The following is a 20115-nucleotide window of genomic DNA, read 5'->3' as shown; positions in this document are numbered from 1 at the left end:
ACTGGGTTATGCTGTGATTGATCATTAGCTATTACGTTTAATAAGAAAATGTACAAAGCCGTCGCGTGTCAAGGGGAGCAAAGGAATGCTGTGTATTTTTGGCGGGCCAAGGTTACTTTTTTCTGCATCGGAGGGATGCACAATGAAGTGTTTGTCAAATGTTACTTTCATTGTTTTCTCGGCCAATTGGAAGATGCAATGACATCAGCCTGCATTGTTTTTAAATTCCTTTTTATTTAACAAACTGTTTAACATATATGCTTATTTACATGTTTAACATATATGCTTATTTACATGTCTATTTTAGAACTCTGACTACAGCATGTTACTTTTACATGCAAGGAACAGAATCGCGAGGTATGGCCTGTAAATTACTTCACAAAAGGAATGTCGAGAGTTCATGTGGGCTGGGGCTTGTTTTCAACCTTGCTGCTAAAAGTAATTCTATTTCGGATTAGAAAACGAAACACGGGGTGGTTTGTCACCGGGCATCTTATATGGCTACAAAAGGTGATGACAAAGGTGAAAACCATTGAGGTGCAACTACCAAGATGCTGTCTGAGGACGTTTGTGAGGAACCGTGGGGTTTTCTTAGTACCTTTGATCATTCGTTTGATTAGCTCTGAGTCAATGCCATTTCACTAACTCACATCATCTGTGTCATGTAATATGCAAAGTCTTTTAGTGCTATCTTCTTTAATGATGGTCCTGGTGGTGTATATTCCTTGTACATGCAGCTTGTAACGGTGGCTCTTTTCCACTGAATAGCAGAGGTGTCATTTTAACTGTTGTTTTTGATACCATTGTAAAAATATAGGGCCTTATTACGAATACAGCGGTCCTAAGATTGCCTTACTCCAGGTGGCAGTCCGACTGCCACAATCTTGGCAGTCTAAACAACTGATTATGATGCTGGCAGTCTGACCACCAGGAGACAGCCACCACCGTCAGGATCATGGACCCCAACGGCTTGGCAGTGGTGGAAATCACGGTCAAGCATGTTGACACTGCTGTGCTGATCACGACTTGCCTTTCATCCACCCTTTTCATTGAGGGGTAACCACCATTAAAAGGCTGGCGGAAAGGCAGGAACGGGCCCCCCTGTCAGCACACCCGGAATGCGCACTGCCTGGGCCCACCAAACCCACCTAGATTATTGGTATCAAAGCTCATCCACTGGTGTTCTTCTATAGGCCAGAACTTGCAAGTTGCCCTCCATGGTTTCCAGTGTGTGGAGGACTGACTCCGAGGTCCCGCCCCATACGGCCCCTCTGGTACACCCATCAATGCTTTTGGGAAATAGGTTTGCACCTTTGTTTGACCTGGGATCGTGTGATTGTCTGACAGCTTTAGAATGTACTCTCCTGTTGGATGCATCAATTTCCCCTTCTTTGATGTTGGAGCAACTGGCCTGTGGGGCCCATCAGGAGGATCCCATAACTTTGACATCCCTTCAGTGTACTCACCCTTCAAGCCCTAGCCCTTCTAGCACTGCAAGTAGAGATAAGGGGCACACAATGAAAGTACTGAGTTGGAACATTGCAGGCCTACAATCTAAAATTCTCCTTCCGGGTGGCAAGCTCTAATTCGTGACTACAGTGTCATTATGCTTCACGAAACCCGGAAGATTGGCAGTATTATGTTCAATGGGTATTCCTGTTCTCACACACTGGCTATTCGGTCTGGCACAGGTCGTACCTAAGGGGGTTTAATCACTTAAAAAAAAAAATCTGTCATTAGAAGGCAGTCCTGAGGCCTCAGACACTATAGGGAGTAATTACCAGGTTGTGCTTTACAAGGGGAACCCCTTGGTGTACTTATACATTTTCTATAATGATGATTTCTTAAATACCCGAAACAGCAGCTTTTTAGAATTGTGTAAATTCATTGACACGGCTGTGGGCTCTGTAACAGGTGAGGAGAGACTAGCCTATTTGTGGTTAGCAGGGTTTGCCTTGACCAAGCAAACTGGTCGCTACTTGCTGATAGGCCAGACCAGAGGGGTAAAGAATTAGAACATTATTTGGGCTACTTGGACCTACACAACGTACTTGAAGTGGCGGGAGCTGAAGAAGTTGGTTTGCCAACATTTAGGCGCAGGAATTGCCACTCTATAATTGACTATACCTTTCTATTTGCTGATCTACTAGACCAAATGGCATCTGGGTCTGTTGTCCGAATGGAGTTTGGAGATCATAATCCGATTGAAATTGATTTGATTATGAGATTTAGATTTGACCCTAAAAGCGAGCCTGAACTCTGTAATTTACAGGCATCTACAGATAACATAAGAGTCTGTTGTAAACTTCCTAATTCTTTACAATTGCTGACTGAAATTATTAAGAAGAATTTAGATTTATCTGAAGCTAGCCACAATGGGAAGGAGATTATAGTAAACTCATTTGTAGCTCTTTGTTTAGGCATTACGAACTACTTCTCAGAGCCAATAAAGGTATCAAATTATGCACTCTAATCCCAAGGTGGTTTGATCATGAGTGTTCTGTGGCCAGCCAAGCCTTACGGAATGCTTTAACATTGTGCCCTCGGGATTCCCTAATAATTAGACTGTGTAAAAGTTACAAAACAGTCACTGAAAGAAGGAATGCTGATGTGATCAACCTGAAGTAGGAAAGTCTGCCATAGTCAGCGATCACTAAGAATAGCAATATAAGCGAAAGTATTCAGTTCTTCTCCCCGCTGTTGTGACTTTCTATTTGGAAAAATGAGGAGGCCTCACTTACTTGGGAAATAATAAAAGACTGATTGGTCTTCGATAAAGGCCTTGATATTCCATGGTTAGCATTTGTAAAATAATCTCTGGCTGCAATAGGTTCAGCTCAGGTTGTCTCTAACTTTGAAACATGTACCACAACTGTCAAGAAGCAAGTTAAAACATCATTGCTAATTTATGCCCAGGAAAAAAGGCTAAGTGCTGAAACCTCAAAATTATCTATTTTGACTTTTCTGTTAGTGGATCATGATAATACACTTAGCAATTATCTATACATGGGAAGAGGAAGATGGGAATGTTCCCTAGTGTTTCGATTTTGGGCAGATACAATAAAATATCTACTATGCTTCCCATTAGGTTTTCACCATAACTTAAAATCGCTGACATCCCCGTGTAATACTATTTTTAATCAGCTGGTGTTACGTTTTATCATTTTATCTTTTTTGTGTTTTTTATCAGAAATATTTGAAAATGCTTTTAATACCGTCAATTAAATCGAGAAAGCTGACACACTGTATCCAGTCATTGCTTTTCTTAAAACAAATTTGTGAAGATGAAACACGTTTTTATGTGAGTTTGTTTTTACGGACCGCTCTACGCTCGAGACATTCAATGCATATTGATTAAGTTTCTGTTTTTCTTAAACTATATCGGCGTTTCCCAGAACTAAGCACTGTAGTTGTATCTTAGAAGCACAAAGCACGCTAGTGATGGAATGTCGGACGGTATATGTGACATGGTCAACTTTGTACTTTCATGGCTGCATGGCAGTCGAAAAAACCTTTAAATTAAATTGAATAGCGAATGTTGGTATTATTTTACCCACCACATTTCCTTGGCTCAGACCTTTAGCTGCTTTGTCCCTCTTAAGAGGGATTCAACCTCCTCCATTAGAGAATTGATATCCTCAAGCATTGTGCTAGCTACGGGTCTGCCCACTGCATCACAAGAGGTAAACCTGAAGCTTTTTTTCCTCTTCCCCATGAGGACCTTGGTTGCCTTGCATTTGCACATGTGGTTGAACGAGGCAACAGAGTCTCAGACCACCAGTGAGCCAGAAGAAAAAATGTCAATGTAGGCAAAATAGAACATGATTTAAAACAGCTAATGTGAGCCATATGCACTATCCAAAAAAAGTTAAAGAAATTGGCAAAGTCCAGGCAAAAGGCCAATGGGAGACCAAAGAAATGAACTACTAATATAAAGTATAATTCTGACAGCAAGCTACAAGGCGGTCCGCATGCTCTCCAAAATTGTGTTAATGGCAAAACAGGGGTACAGGCATGCATAAGAAAGAGGAGATCAAAAAGAAGAGTGTCCCATATGGTCCACACTGCACTACTCCTTGATTTAGTGCACAAAGGCTATCGCAAGTAGAGGGTATTAGCAAAATTGCATGTTGCATAAATGCCTTCCCAAAGTAAGACCAAAGAAGTGGTACCTAGACCCTCATTTCAACCGCCGCTCGCCAAATTGAAACCACCCGGAGGTCGCCAATGCGGCCGCACTCCCGTGGGGCCTATTTGGAGATCCCCGCTAGCCCAGCGGGATCTCGGCTGCAACACGGGAGCCGGCTCCAAATGGAGCCGGAGGTGTTGCAGCTTTGCAACGGGTGTAGTTGCACCCATCGCGCTTTTCACTGTCTGCTATGCAGACAGTGAAAAGCTGCATGGGGCTGTGGGAGGGGGCCCCTGCACTGCCCATGCCAGTGGCATGGGTATTGCAGGGTCCCCGAGGGGCCCCGCAACTCCCCTTTCCGCCAGCCTTTTCATGGCGGTTCAAACCGCCATGAAAAGGCTGGCGAGAGGGGGACTCGTAATCCCCCGCTGCCCTGGGGGATTGAAACCACCGGGACTAAAGTGGTGGGAAACCGCCGGTCCCGGCGGTGCGACCGCGGTGTAATTCCCCAGGAAGCACCGCAAGCCTGTTGGCGGTGCTTCCGTCAAAACAGCCCTGGCGGTCAGAGACCGTCAGGGTTGTAATGACCCCCCTAGTGTAGTGTCGGGGGCCCTAGGCCCTCATGCTACGGAAATCAGAGACGCAGACACATTAGCTGGGTAGCATGAACTGGCCTTAGGCACGTGCGCCCAGCCCCTTTTATTGGCAGGGTCACCTGACTGGTGACGCCTGTGTTGGGTGGGTGTGGGGTATACATGTAAGACCAGCCCTCATCAGAGTGGCTGGCAGAAACACTAGAACAAGTCCAGCTTGCTCAAGCCATCTGGATTGTGGTGCTCTGGCCGTAGTGCAAAGCCTTCAGGTGACCAGACTCTCAATATAAGACCTCCGTGCTTCCCGATGCCTGACGTGGAGCTGTCTCAGATGCATTCTCTCTCAGCGTGATTCCGCTCTCACAGGAATTCGTTGGAGGCCTTTGCCCCTGGATTGCCCGGGGACTGCCGGGGCTGTGCGGACCAAAGTAGGCCACACCAGAGGAGTCTCTCTGAACTCCCAACAGGGCCACGTCCAAGTCTTGTGCAACCCCAAGGGTGCATGGTCCAAATGATCTGATCTGCTCTCACCGGCAGGTGTCTGGTTCACGGGGCTCATGACAGGTGTTCAGATGATACGTTTCTACGTTGCCAGACATGCCTTGTAAGCGTCAGTTCTTGTTACTGACTGGCTCCACTCAGGTGGTGCTGTGCTCCTTCGATGTTTGAGCGATGTACCTCATGATGATGATGATTATGTTTTTCATCCTTCTGCAGATCAAACAGGGAGCGGCGTCTTCATCGGCGGAAGGACCACTTGATGGACGTCGTGGCCACTGGCGGGTCTTGTGTGGCCTGTGCAGTTTGCAACAGGGATGCCTTTGCAGCCAAGCAGCCGGTGACAAGTGACAGGACGGTCGCACTGAGAAGCGTGGGGGACCACCCACATCGCTGTCTTCCGTGACGTCTGCTCACCCCGGTGACTGTCTTGTGCTGATGGACACCTTCTCATCTGCTCCCACGAGTCCTCAGTCGTGTCGCTCTACTTCCTCACGCTTGTTCACCTGTGATGGAGTCGATCTGTGGTGTGACCGGTCTGACACACACCTCTCTTCTTCTCATTTCTTGTTGTGGCGTCATGCCACTCTCTCTTCTCTTTTCCCTCCTTTGTGTGGTGTCGTGCCACAAGTCACATGCTGCGTCACATGGACCTATCACTGCACCTCCGCTGGTGCATCTTCCTCTTTGTCCCCGATGTGGCGTCGTGCAACAGGTCGCATGCTGCGTCACATGGACCTATCACTGCACCTCTGCTGGTGCATCTTCCTCTTTGTCCTCGATGTGGTGTCGCACCACAGGTCGCATGTTGCTTCACACGGACCTATCACTGCACCTCCTTTGGTGCATCTTGCTTGGTCGCAGACCATCTTCTGTCGTTGTGTGGACAGCTGACATGACCTTTTGTCCAGTGCGTTACATCATGCTCTTGGGTGCTCTCTCCATCTTCGCAGGTTTTGCCCGTGTCGTCACGTTCTCTGGCGCAGCTCGCTGCTCACGTGACATAGTCCCTTTTTTTTGTTTCATCTCTGGGTGTCCTTTGTTAATACCTGGCATGTCCCTTTCTTGTCCTGCAGTGATGTCCATCACTACTGGGGCATGTGGCGTTCTTTCGGCGGTGGTGGCGGATGTCCACCAGGGGCTGCGCAGTCCATGCGTGTTCTCTTCATGCCTTACGTGGCACTTAAGTCCATTCCACACTGTTGCATCTTGGCTGGGACAGCTGCAGTCTTCTCCTTCCCTGTGCAGCATTGTCCGCGTTGCTTCTATCTTCTGCGCCGTTTCCGTCTTTTGTGCTGTTTCTGTCCACGGGCGCGCTCTTGGTCCGGTACAGTCACTTTTTGGAGGTGCTGCTATAAACCTGCCTTCTTCCATGGGTGCAGTACCTTTCTTTGGCCACTAGATACCATTGTGGTGCTCCTTTCAAGCTGGAAAGACACTCTTTCTTCCTCTGCCACCGGAGGAACGACATTGCCCTGGCATTCACCAGGCTGGAGGGGGCTGCATATAAGTGACATTCTTATTTATTTTTCTTTCCTCTTCTTTCTTTTTTTTTCTAGTAATTTTTTTTCTTCTATTTTCTTGCACAGCCTCATAGAAAGAGGCAGCCGGACAGCACGAAGCTCAGTGAGGGGGGGTGGGAGCTCGGGACACTTTTTTTTTTTTTTTCATGTGCGTGTCGGTACCTCATCCCTTCATTCCACGCATTTTTCCTGTAGTTTGTTGGGGGTGGCCCTTGGCAATTTACAACTTTGGTGCGTGTCTGCACTTTGTATTTCACTATTTTGGTGCGTGTTTGCACCATCGTACCTTCTGTCCACGCAGCAGCTGGGGGGCGGCTGTGGGCATTTTATTTTGTTTCTGGAGCCTAATAGCACCGTTGCGGATCCCTCGTTGTGGCTGCAGCAGCCGTCCTTTGCCCTGCGGGCCGTTTTGCCAGCATTTTTGGGGTGGGGGTGGCCCTGGGCATAACTTCTTCATATTTCTATGTTGTGGTGCATGGCAGCACCATTTTCTTTGTGCGCGGCCTTATGGACCGCATTACCTTCATGGGGACGGGGCAGGTGGCCCCGGGCATTGCTTGGTGCCCTTCAGTTATTCACGGTGCGTGACAGCACCATACCCACATATTATGCGTGGCCTGGCAGCCTTCCCACATGCTGTGGGCCGCGCTATAGCTGACAAAGGGGCGTGGGGGAAAGGCAGCACTGCGTGCCTCGTGGCGCTTTCTTTTCTTTCGCGACCGCATCTGTTTTGGCAGTGCTGCGGGACGCTCTGGTTGCTAGCACCTACCCCTTCTCACACACCGGTGGGGCTGGGGCTGCAACGGCCTTCTTCTTCTACCAACTGCTCTTCCTGTGCCGGTCGTGCTGGCAGGAGACCTAGGGATGCCTTAAGCAGAGGCATTCTTCTCCCCCATGTGCACCATCAAAGTTCGTGTCTGCAACCACGTGGGGTTGCAGATCCCACTCATCGCCAATGTAGTGTTAGGGGCCCTAGGCCCTCATACTATGGAAATCAGATACGAAGACACATTAGCTGCGTAGTATGAACTGGCCTTAGGCACGTGCGCCGGGCCCCTTTAATTAGCAGGGTCACCTGACTGGTGATGCCTGTGTTGGGTGGCTGTGGGGATTACATGTCAGCAGAGTGGCTGGCAGAAACACTGGCAGAAACACTAGAACTGGACTCTACACCTAGCTGTAACTCCCTGCCCTGCCTCTTTCTGGTGCTGACAGACGCAGACAGGCCTGCTCTTGACCCTTGCTTCTCCCTGGCATGTGCCCAGGAGCATCCTGCATGCGTACTGTGCTGCAGGATTTGAAAGCACTTTAGTAGCAGTGGCTGGCTGATGTGGCAAGCTAGGTGTAGTCAAGCAGGTGAAAGGCGTGCTGGGGAGAAGTCCCACGCAACCACTAACCTACGACAGAATCCTGACATCTCACTCTGTGGGGGTTCAAAAATGCTTTAATTGCACTGGCTGCCCGGCGTGGCATGCTGGGCTCGCAGTCAAGCAGGTGAAAGGCATGCTGGGGGACAAAGTCCCACCCTAGCACCAGCCCGCAATAGAATTCAGGTGTCCTGCACTGTCGGGTTGTGAAAGCACTTTAGTAGCACTGGCAGGCTGGCTTGGCATGCTGGGCATACTGCCAAGCAGGTGAAACGTGTGTTGGGGGATGAACTCCTACCCCAGCACAAGCCTGCAACCGAATTCTGGCATCTCATCCCACGGGGTTTGTAAGTACTTTAGTAGAGCTGGCTGGTGTGATGGGCGTGCAGTCAGGCAGGTGAAAGGCGTGCTGGGGTACGGAGTCCCAGCCCAGCACTGGCTCACAACAGAATTCTGGCATCCCGCACTGCAGGTGTTTAAAAGCACTTTAGTAGCACTGGCTGGCTGATGTGGTGTGTATGGCATTCAGTCAAGCAGGTGCAAGGTGAGCTACCCAGCACTAGCTCACAACAGAATTCTGGCATGCCATGCCACAGGGGTTTGAAAGCACTTTAGTAGCGCTGGCTGGCGGGGAGTGCTGGGCTTGCTGTCAAGCAGGTGAAAGGCATGCGGGGACACACAGTCTCCCCCCAGCATTAGACCACAACAGAATTCAGACATCCCACGCTATGGAGGTTGAAAGCATTTTAGTAGAGCCTCCTGGCTGGTGTGGCATGTTGGGCGTGCAGTCAAGCAGGTGAAAGGCATGCTGGAGGTTGATGTCCCACCTAAGCACTAACCTGCAACAGAATTCTGGTATCTAACACCACAGGGGTTTGAAAGCTCTTTAGTAGCACTGATTGGCTGGCATTGCATGCTAGGAATGCAGTCAAGCAGGTGAAAGGAGTTCTTGGGGACGAAGACCCACCCCAGCACTAGCCCACAACAGAGTTCTGGTGTCCTGCGCCATGGGGGTTTGAAAGCCCTTTAGTAGTGTTGGCTGGAGTGGCATGCTGGCCGTGCAGTCAAACAGGTGAAAGGTGTGTGAGGGATGATATCCCACCGCAGTACTAGCCCACAACAGAATTCAATGCCCATTCAGCAGGAGAAGGGTATCAGTGTGGTGTAGAGCGGTGGTGCATTTTGGAGCATTCTGTCACAAAACTATTACATTTACAGACAGCACTTTTTAGCAAAAATTTGCACTGGCAAGCAGTTTTACTTATACAACCATGATGCGCAAACAATCAAGTGTGAAAATAAAATTCAAGCAATATTTATCCTCATCAAGTAAAGTGTTTGATTCTAATAACATCTTTATTTTCATTGTTAACTAATTATTTAATTAATTTTATTTATGTCATTTATGGAATACTTATTTATTTCACTTATATTTTATTTTCCGCCTGCTAGGTTTGTAGGTGTCTAAGGTGAGATAAGTAATAATTAATTAACAATGTATTATTAAGTGGTAACTAAATGTTTATTTGATTTTTAATTATGTAAATTATGGAAAACTAATTTATTTTACTTAACATGTTGGCTAATGAAAGATTGACTCAAAATGTATGTGTACAGTATTTGCCTAAGTGCTCATATTGGCCCTCAGATATGTGGATTTGGTGTAGGGCAGCGCAGCAAGTCTTCAAGTTAAAAGTTGTTACACCTCGCTTCAGGAGGTGTAAGGTTTTTGCGCATCCCCAGCTTTACATGGTTTTGTAAATCTAGGGAAGTGCCAAAATCCATGAGTGTTGTGTGGTAACACCCACTCCAATGCCCATGAACACCACTCGATTGCAGAGTAAGGCAACAAAGCAATTTGCACAGCCTTGTCCTACCCCATAGCTATGAGGCCATTCAAAGCCATACAAAGTGGCTTTGTGTGGTCTCATACATACAAATTTGTAGTTTGCGCTGCCAGAGCTGCACAAAAAGTAATGCTTCAGTGGCTCAAGGGGCTCATAAATATGTACCTAAGTCTCTTATGGAGTGAAGTAGCCACAACTGGTTTGAAAGTCCATGAAATGGGTAGTCGCTGACAAAATCCCAGGGACCATAAGGTATAGTGATTGATGTGGATGAGGGCCGAGCTTATGCCAGCAGGGCTACGATTGGGGATGAGGATTGGGGCTGGTAAGGTGGGTATAGAGGAAGTGTAGCATTTAAATCTAGTAGCTGAACTGCACAACATGAAACCAGTAATGGTGGGGATCATCCCAGCATCTCCACTTGACCAAATTGTATGATTCTGGCCAAATGTTGATATTCACTTTGCCTCCTCTTCCTTCATAACCACATGTAAGCAAATCTTGAAATACCAGACTTCATTCGGTGTGCTGTACCATACCTTATCCAATATCAGATAAAATAGACCAAGATGCTGTTCCTGTATAATGGGAACCCACGCCAGCAAAAGAGCACACAGCAGAAATGGTTGACCTCCCAGTCCACAGTTGGCAATGATGTCCAAGGTGGGGGATGGAAGAATGGATGTTTCTCAAAGCTTGGTTGATAAATCTTCATATGAAACTTGTACTCTGCAGTGCACTGACATGTGCAAAGGTGAGACATGTCTGCATGTTGTTGAAAACTCTGTTTGAAATTTGAAGAGACCACATCATACTTATGATGCATGGTTCCCCTAAAAATGAAGGTGTGTCCAAAGGTAGGTGGTGCAGAACACCCTCTTTGCTTCCTTCCGATAACTGTCAGTAATCTTCAAATACACATTCGCCTGTAAATGTGATACCTGGTTGATGTCAGGGCCATGTTGAATTAGCAGCTGCCCAGTGCTGCTGTTGACCAGGGTGCCACATATAATGATCAGGAGGGCCACATGTGCCCCCCTCCCATAACTTGCTGATCACTGGTCTATACCTATGACATATACATTAGAAGGATTATCGTCATCCTTTCTACAATAATATGGACATGTATGTTACATTACAGCTACTGCAGGACTTCCTCAGTGATACAGATGACAGCATCCAGGGGTTTGGGATACATTGTGGCTGCAGCAGTCAAATCCACTGCTATCTGTCTGTCAGGTAAGCGTGGCATATAGGGGGTCCTTACAACATTGGCGGTATAAGGCGCTTACCGCCGTGCAGAAGACCGCCAATACACCGCCGCGGCCACGGTAGACCGCCACAGCTATTATGACACACATCAGGGAATCCTCCGAAATTCACACCCACACAACACCGCCACACCAAAGGTCAGCGATAAACTGGCGGAAACAAATCCTCCACCTCCACGCCAACAGAAACACGCCCATGCTATTACGACCCACGAATCCACACGGCGGTCTTTCAACAGCGGTATTCCATTGGCGGCACACACCGCCGCGCTCAAAATACACACACATATACAAAACACCGCCACATTGGACAATTACAAATACACACACCTGATACACATACACACACCACTCCCACACACCCAACACAATATAAAATACACACCCACATCACACACAAACCTCTACAACCAGAAATTCTGAGAGAAGGCCAGAGACACAGCACAGCTATTGACAACCCCATCACACAGAGGCACACAACACCATCACCCACACAACATCCACGCACAAAACACCACATACCACTACACTCACCACACTCATCAACACATACACCACCCCACACATCACACATAACACCCCATGGCACGGCAAAGACACCCCCGCTTCTCCGAGGAGGAGCTCAGGGTCATGGTGGAGGAAATCGTACGGGTAGAGCCACAGCTATTTGGCTCACAGGTACAGCACACATCAATAGCCAGGAAGATGGAGCTATGGCGCAGAATAGTGGACAGGGTCAACGCCGTGGGACAGCACCCAAGAAATAGGGAGGCCATCAGGAAGAGGTGGAACGACCTACGGGGGAAGGTGCGTTCAACGGTCTCCAGGCACAACATCGCGGTGCAGCGGACTGGCGGCGGTCCCCCACCTCCTCCCCCACAACTAACAACATGGGAGGAGCAAGTCCTGACCATCTTGCATCCTGAGGGCCTCGGAGGAGTCGGTGGAGGATGGGACACTGGTAAGTCAAATCTTAACTATCACATCCCCCACCCTACCTGCATGCTATCACACACCCCCACCCTCACACCCTCCCCTTTCACCCCAAATCCTCACCAATCTACCCATGACACCAAACACCCATCCCAACACCAAGCCCTGCATGACACAAACTAAGCATGGGCACCCCTCACTAAAGCATGCCCACTGCACATACCCAGAACACCCCCCCAACCATCACCACACAAGCCCCCACACAAGAATGCCTGCACTGGGGATCACGCACACCCAACCATTGCACACCATTACACACACAGATGCAATAATCTAGTGCTTATACCCCTGCAGGAACCCGAAGGAACGTCACCACACCAGAGGGTCCAGACAACACCACTCCACCCCCAGAAGAGGCCCACAGTGACGACAGCAGCTCTGCCCCACTAGATCCTGATGACCAGCCCGGACCATCGTGGGCCTCAGGACATTCGGTTCCCCTTGCCCAGCCACAGCCCAACACCGAGCTGCCACCCTCTGGTAACACGAGCACAGCACACACCCAGCGGGCCCAACCTCCCTACCCAGGACAGGTCAATCAGCGGTGTGTCCACCACTACAGGGCACCCAGGATAACCCACCACCCCAACAACAACAGGGACCCCGGGGCAGGGGTAGTGGGCACACGGTCCAGGGGACGGAGGCACAGGAACACCGGGGAACTGGGAGGGCTGCTGTGCGACAGAGGGAGGACAGGCCAAGGGAACCAACTCTCCACGAGGCCCTATCCTCCATCATGGGAGCATACCACCACTCCCAGGAGACGATGGCCACGGTCCTGGACAAGTTGCAGGAGACCCTGCGTCTGCAGGACGAACTGTATTTGGTGTTCAGGGAGGAGCTCAGGACCATCAGCTCTGCCCTGGGCACCATCGTAGGGGTGCTGACGGACATTCAAAAGACCTTGAGGGACACCGTGGCACTCCAAGGGGCCCCTGGCACTAGCCAGGACGACAAACTGCCCACCACCTCCGCCGGCGCTAGTGGACAGGACGCCCCGCCACAGGACCAACACACCAGCACCCCATCCCCTGCAGACGGACAACCACCACGCAAGCAGTCCCTGAGATCCAGGAACAGGACAGAGCAAGATGGCAAGACCCCCGCCAGGAAATAAGACCACCCTGATTGTCCCCCCACTGTCCCACTTTGTCACCCTGTCCAGATTGGAACTGCCCTAGCTCCACTTCCAATGCCCAGATGGGCAGTGCACCTGTGAGACGAATAGACTGGACTCTGCCATGGACATTCCTCCACCATCACCCATCACCATTTTACAACCTTCCTTGATTTTTTTAGCACTTAAATAAACACCCTTGAAAGCCAAAAAAATCTTGAGTCAGTCTATGATTTGGAACTTTGTATTATCAATTACAGTGTCATAATGGGTTACCCATTGTAAGGCTAACATACCAATGTCACACATCACAAGCCCTTGAAGGATGCAAGCATTTGACACGTAGGTTACCACACTTGTGAAACTGAAATAAAAGGGTACAACTCAATTAACAAATAGTGAGTAAAATGAAGGTACAGGATAGAGGTAGACGTGTGAAAGTAAATGTAATTTTAAACCAGAAAATGTTCTCACCTGTGTGTCACTGGAAATATTGCTGTATGACTGACTCCCTGTTGTCGTTTTCTTCATCCTCAGCTTCATCCTCATCACTGTCTACTGGCTCCACATGCTCCACAGCTGCCACAACACCGTCAATGCCAAATTATGGAGCATGGAGCAGGCGATGATGATGTCGCACACCTTCTTCGGTGAGTAGAATAGCGATCCACCTGTCATATGGAGGCACCTGAACCTGGCCTTAAGAAGGCCGAAGGTGCGTTCGATTACCCTCCTAGTCCGCCCATGGGCATCATTGTACCGTTCCTCTGCCCTGGTCCTGAGATTCCTCACTGGGGTCAATAGCCACGAAAGGTTGGGGTAACCAGAGTCCCCCAATAGCCATACACGGTGCCTCTGGAGTCGACCCATCATGTCAGGGATGCTGCTATTCCGCAGGATGTATGCGTCATGCACAGAGCCAGGGAACATTGCATTTACCTGCGAGATGTACTGGTCTGCCAAACAGACCATCTGGACATTCATGGAATGATAACTCTTCCGGTTTCTGTACACCTGTTCACTCCTGGGGGGGACCAGAGCTACATGGGTCCCATCAATGGCACCTATGACGTTGGGGATATGTCCAAGGGCATAGAAGTCACCTTTCACTGTAGCCAAATCCTCAACCTCAGGGAAAATGATGTATCTCCTTACGTGTTTCAGCAGGGCAGACCACACAACACATAGAACGTTGGAAAACATAGGCTGGGACATCCCTGATGCCATGGCCACTGTTGTCTGAAATGACCCACTTGCAAGGAAATGGAGCACTGACAGCACCTGCACGTCAGGGGGACTTCCAGTCGGATGGTGGATTGGTGACATCAGGTCTGGCTCCAACTGGGTACATAGTTCCTGGATTGTGGCACGGTCAAACCAGTAGGAGACGATGATATGTCTTTCTTCCATTGTCAACAGGTCATCCAGCGGTCGGTACACCAGAGGATTCCGCCATCTTCTCATATGTCCCAGCTGACGGTGCCTAAGAAGGACAACAGCGAAGAACGAGTCACTATTCCTCCAGGTATGTACCCACAGTTACACACAAGACTACACCAGACAAAAAAGCCTTCCTGTATGTGTGTTGAGTATAGGCCTAGCTATACGTGACGCAGTAGTAAATGAAGCCATGTGGGCCCCTGAAATGGCGGCTGCCTGACCCCTAAACTGGGACAATGGGATTGTGGGGTAACTGCGCTGGCGTTGCACACGGTCGCGGTAGGCGGTCGTAGACCGCGGCGCAATGCTGCATTGGTTAACATTGGACCCTATGGGTCCCAGGAGCCAATGAACAGGTGCGCCGGCGGTGATGATGCGCACCGCCGAGACGTCACCGCCACGGACGTCACCGCCATTTTCTATCTGTTCACTCACTAGATACCTGACCTTCGACAGGAGAGGACCTACAATGCTAGTGCTGCTGTGACCTCGGTCTGGAAGCGACAATGGCTGCTGGGTCTGGGGAAAGGGCCCCTGCCTTCACTGCACAGGAGTTGGAGAAACTTGTGGATGGGGTCCTCCCCAGTACACGCTACTCTACGGTCCTCCAGACCAACAGGTTAGTACACAGGGAGCACGCTGTATGGGCTAGTCCTGGGTGGAGAGGGCTGGGTGGAAGAGTGAAGGGGGCAGAGTACATAGAACAGTTATGCATGGGAATGAATGGGCCACATGGCCAGAGTAGGGAGGGGGCCACTCACATTGACGGTGCAGTTGGTAATGACTGTTCCTCTTTCCTTGTGCATGTCATGTAGGTCAGCGCCCACCAGAAGCGGGACATTTGGCGTGCCATCGCCAAGGAGGTCCGGACCCTGGGGGCCCACCAGAGACGGGGCACCCACTGCCGTAAGAGATGGGAGGACATCCTCCGCTGCAGCAAGAAGACGGCGGAGGCTCAGCTGGGGATGGCCTCCCAACGTGGGAGGGGTGCCCGTCGCACCATGACCCCCCTGATGTTCCGGATCCTGACAGTGGCCTATCCGGAGTTGGATGGGCGCTTGAGGACATCACAGCAGACACAAGGGGGTGAGTACAACCTCATTCAGCGGAGTTTGCGTGCAGTGGAGGGGTCTGGGTGGGGGAAGTGGGCTGTGGGTGTCCCTAGGCCAGAGTGAGTTAGGTAGGCAAGGCCCCTCCGTTATGTAGGCCATGTGGCACTCAACCCCACCTCAGCAGAGTGCCAAGTTGAGGTATAGTTGCCCCTGTGGCATCAATGTGCGCAGATTCCCACCATTGCCATGTAGGCCATGTCCCAGAAATTGCATGTGCAGAGGTTAGGAGACCGGCGTAATGCAGGGGGCTGCTGCGTCTGTCTTGGCCGCCAACGGTAGCGGAATGCCATGCACTAAAACTCTCTTTGTTCTGTCTCCCCCCCTTTTCCTGCTCTCCCTGTCCTTTTGTACATCAGCATCATCAGGCGGAGGTACAGTGGCACCGGAGCACGAGGGAGCTGCATCCCACATGGCCATGGAGGGCCACACCACAGACTCTGAATGCACCAGTGGGACGGAGGGCGAGGGGAGCTTCACGTCGGCCACCGGATCACCAACCAGCGACACGGACTCATCCGCCGATGGGAGCTCCTCTGTGGTGGCGGCACCAATTGTGCGCCCCACTTCTACAGGTACAGCCGCAACCCCCCCTACCAGCACCGCCCTCCCAGCAGCCCCTCAGCGTTCGCCCGTGCCCGCTCACCCAGGAGGGTGGGCATCACCTTCGCCCCAGGCACCTCAGGCCCTGCCCCAGTCACCCCTGCTGCCCTCAGTGAGGAGGCCATTGACCTACTCAGGTCACTCACTGTTGGGCAGTCTACCATTGTGAATGCCATCCAGGGTGTAGAAAGGAAGTTGCAACACGGTAATGCATTCCTGGAAGGCATTCATTCTGGTCAGGCTTTCCTTCAGCGAACCCTGCAATCTCTGGCCTCAGCACTGATGCAGCCATTGTCCCTGTGTCTAGCCTCCCCCTCCAACTTCCTCCACCCAGACCCAGTCTCCTGTACCCCACACCATCCCAAGCACACCTACAGACCAGCATGCACACAAGTCAACACACACAAGTAGCTCAAGCAAACATAGGCACCACACACACCACAGGCACTCACGCAAGCCTCACCCACATACAGACACAGCAACATCCACTGTCTCCACTGTGTCCCCCTCCTCCTCTTCTCCCTCCTCCCTCCCAGTCTCGTCTACACACACACCTGCATGCACCACATCTACAGGCACTAGGACTCGCACCAGGACACCCAGCACCACAAGCCGCTCACCTGCACTCATCACCTCCACTGCCATTTACACGTCCCCTGTGTCCTCTCCCAATGTCTCTGTGACGCCCCCTCCCAAAGTACCCAAACGCCGGCAATCACTCACCCAACATCCATCCACCTCACGACAGCCTCCAGGACCTGCACCTGCACCCAAAACACATAAAGTGACACCTCCTACAACCACCTCCTCTTCCTCCACTCCCAGACCCCCTCCAGCTACCCATCCCAGTGTTCGTCAGAAACTATCCCTCTGTCAAATTGACCTTTTTGCCCCCCCCTCCAATTCATCAGTCCCGTCGTAGCGCCTCAGCCAAAAAGCCTCCAGTACCAGTGGTGCGTGTTCCAGGTTTTTGGAGTGCACCGGCCACCAGGGCAGGCAGTAGGACCCGGAGCCAAGGTAGTGGCAGCCCACCCCCTGTGAAGGCTCTGAAAATGGAGAGTGGACGACGGGACCGTCTTAAGACTCCTGGTGGGACAACAAGTGACATGGGATCGAAGGCGATTGGTGAGTCAGCTGTAACTCCAACAAAGGTGTGGAAGTTCCAGAGGAAGTCTGCCCAGCCTGTTGTGAGTGTCACGGCAGAGAAGTGCGCCATCATATCCGGCGGTCCAGACACAACCGCCAGCACCGTCGTCACTGGTCCAGAGACCACCGCCAGAGTCACAGCCCAGGAGGGCCCAAGTATCGTCACTGGTCTGGAGACCACCGCCAGAGTCACAGCCCAAAAGGGCCCAAGTATCGTCACTGGTCCGGAGACCACCGCCAGAGTCACTGCCCAGGAGGGCCCAAGTATCGTCACTGGTCCGGAGACCACCGCCAGAGTCACAGCCCAGGAGGGCCCAAGTATCGTCACTGGTCAGGAGACCACCGCCAGAGTCACAGCCCAGAAGGGCCCAAGCATTGTCACTGGTCCAGAGACCACCGCCAGAGTCGCAGCCCAGGAAGGCCCAAGTATCGTCACTGGTCCAGAGACCACCGCCAGAGTCACAGCCCAGGAGGGCACAAGTATCGTCACAGGTCAGGAGACCACCGCCGGAGTCATTGCCCAGGAGGGCACAGGTATCGTCACTGGTCAGGAGACCACCACCGGAGTCATTGCCCAGGAGGGCACAAGTATCATCACAGGTCAGGAGACCATCGCCAGAGTCACAGCCCAGGAGGGCACAAGTATCGTCACAGGTCAGGAGACCACCGCCGGAGTCACTGCCCATGAGGGCACCAGTATCGTCACTGGTCAGGAGACCACCGCCAGAGTCACAGCCCAGGAGGGCACAAGTATCGTCACAGGTCAGGAGACCACCGCCGGAGTCACTGCCCAGGAGGGCACCAGTATTGTCACTGGTCAGGAGACCACCGCCGGAGTCATTGCCCAGGAGGGCACAAGTATCGTCACAGGTCAGGAGACCACCGCCGGAGTCACAGCCCATGAGGGGCCAGGATGCCACAGCCCCGCAGGGCAATGATGGAACGTTATGCCACACACCAATGCCCATTGTAGAGATCGTCATGCCACACACCAATGCCCAGTGTAGAGATTGTCATGCCACACACCAATGCCCAGTGTAGAGATCGTCATGCCACACACTAATGCCCAGTGTAGAGATCGTCATGCCACACACCAATGTCCGTATCAGAACCGCCATGGCAAAGCACTGCTGAACAGGGCAAAGACCGCCATGGCAAAGCACCGCTGAACAGGGCAAAGACCGCCATGGCAAAGCACCACTGAACAGGGCAAAGACCGCCATGGCAAAGCACCGCTGAACAGTCCTGAAACGCCATGTCAAAGCACCACTGAACAGGGCAAAGACCGCCATGGCAAAGCACCTCTGAACAGTCCTGAAACGCCATGTCAAAGCACCGCTGAACAGGGCAAAGACCGCCATGGCAAAGCACCGCTGAACAGTCCTGAAACGCCATGTCAAAGCACCGCTGAACAGGGCAAAGACCGCCATGGCAAAGCACCACTGAACAGGGCAAAGACCGCCATGGCAAAGCACCGCTGAACAGGGCAAAGACCGCCATGGCAAAGCACCGCTGAACAGTCCTGAAACGCCATGTCAAAGCACCGCTGAACAGGGCAAAGACCGCCATGGCAAAGCAACACTGAACAGTCCTGAAACGCCATGTCAAAGCACCACTGAACAGGGCAAAGATCGCCATGTCAAAGCACCGCTGAACAGGGCAAAGACCGCCATGGCAAAACACCGCTGAACAGTCCTGAAACGCCATGTCAAAGCACCGCTGAACAGGGCAAAGACCGCCATGGCAAAGCACCGCTGAACAGTCCTGAAACACCAGGTCAAAGCACCGCTGAACAGGGCAAAGACCGCCATGGCAAAGCACCGCTGAACAGTCCAGAACCGCCATGGGAAAGCACCGCTGAACAGGGCAAAGACCGCCATGGTGAGGACCGCTGAACAGGGCAAGCACCGGGTAGGAATGAATAGACCGCCACATCAGGCATCCTTATCCCATGTGCAGCTGGGACAGTGACAGGACAGGTACTTTCACGTGGAGACTCATCCAGTCTGGGCACCAGTCCCCCTCCAGAACCAGTGGAGACCTGCATCTACTTGAGAGACTGTGGCTTTGCACTCCCCAGGATGGCACAGTGGGCAAACCACCCACTGTAGTGACTTGAGAGACTGTGGCTTTGCACTCCCCAGGATGGCACAGTGGGAAAACCACCCACTGTAGTGACTTGTGAGACTGTGGCTTTGCACTCCCCAGGATGGCACAGTGGGCAAACCACCCACTGTAGTGACTTGAGAGACTGTGGCTTTGCACTCCCCAGGATGGCACAGTGGGAAAACCACCCACTGTAGTGACTTGAGAGACTGTGGCTTTGCACTCCCCAGGATACATCAATGGGCATGGAGCCCCGTCGTGGATCTGGCTTCGCATTCATCTGGCTGAGGTGCCCCCCCCTTCCCTTCCCCCTGAGGTGCCTGTAGTGTTTCTATCTGATGCCCCGGCAGTGTTCTCTCCGATTTTGGTCAGA

The sequence above is a fragment of the Pleurodeles waltl genome, chromosome 6 (genome assembly GCF_031143425.1).
Source record: "Pleurodeles waltl isolate 20211129_DDA chromosome 6, aPleWal1.hap1.20221129, whole genome shotgun sequence".
In the NCBI taxonomy this organism is placed as follows: domain Eukaryota; kingdom Metazoa; phylum Chordata; class Amphibia; order Caudata; family Salamandridae; genus Pleurodeles; species Pleurodeles waltl.
Note: the sequence above shows the minus strand (reverse complement) of the source record.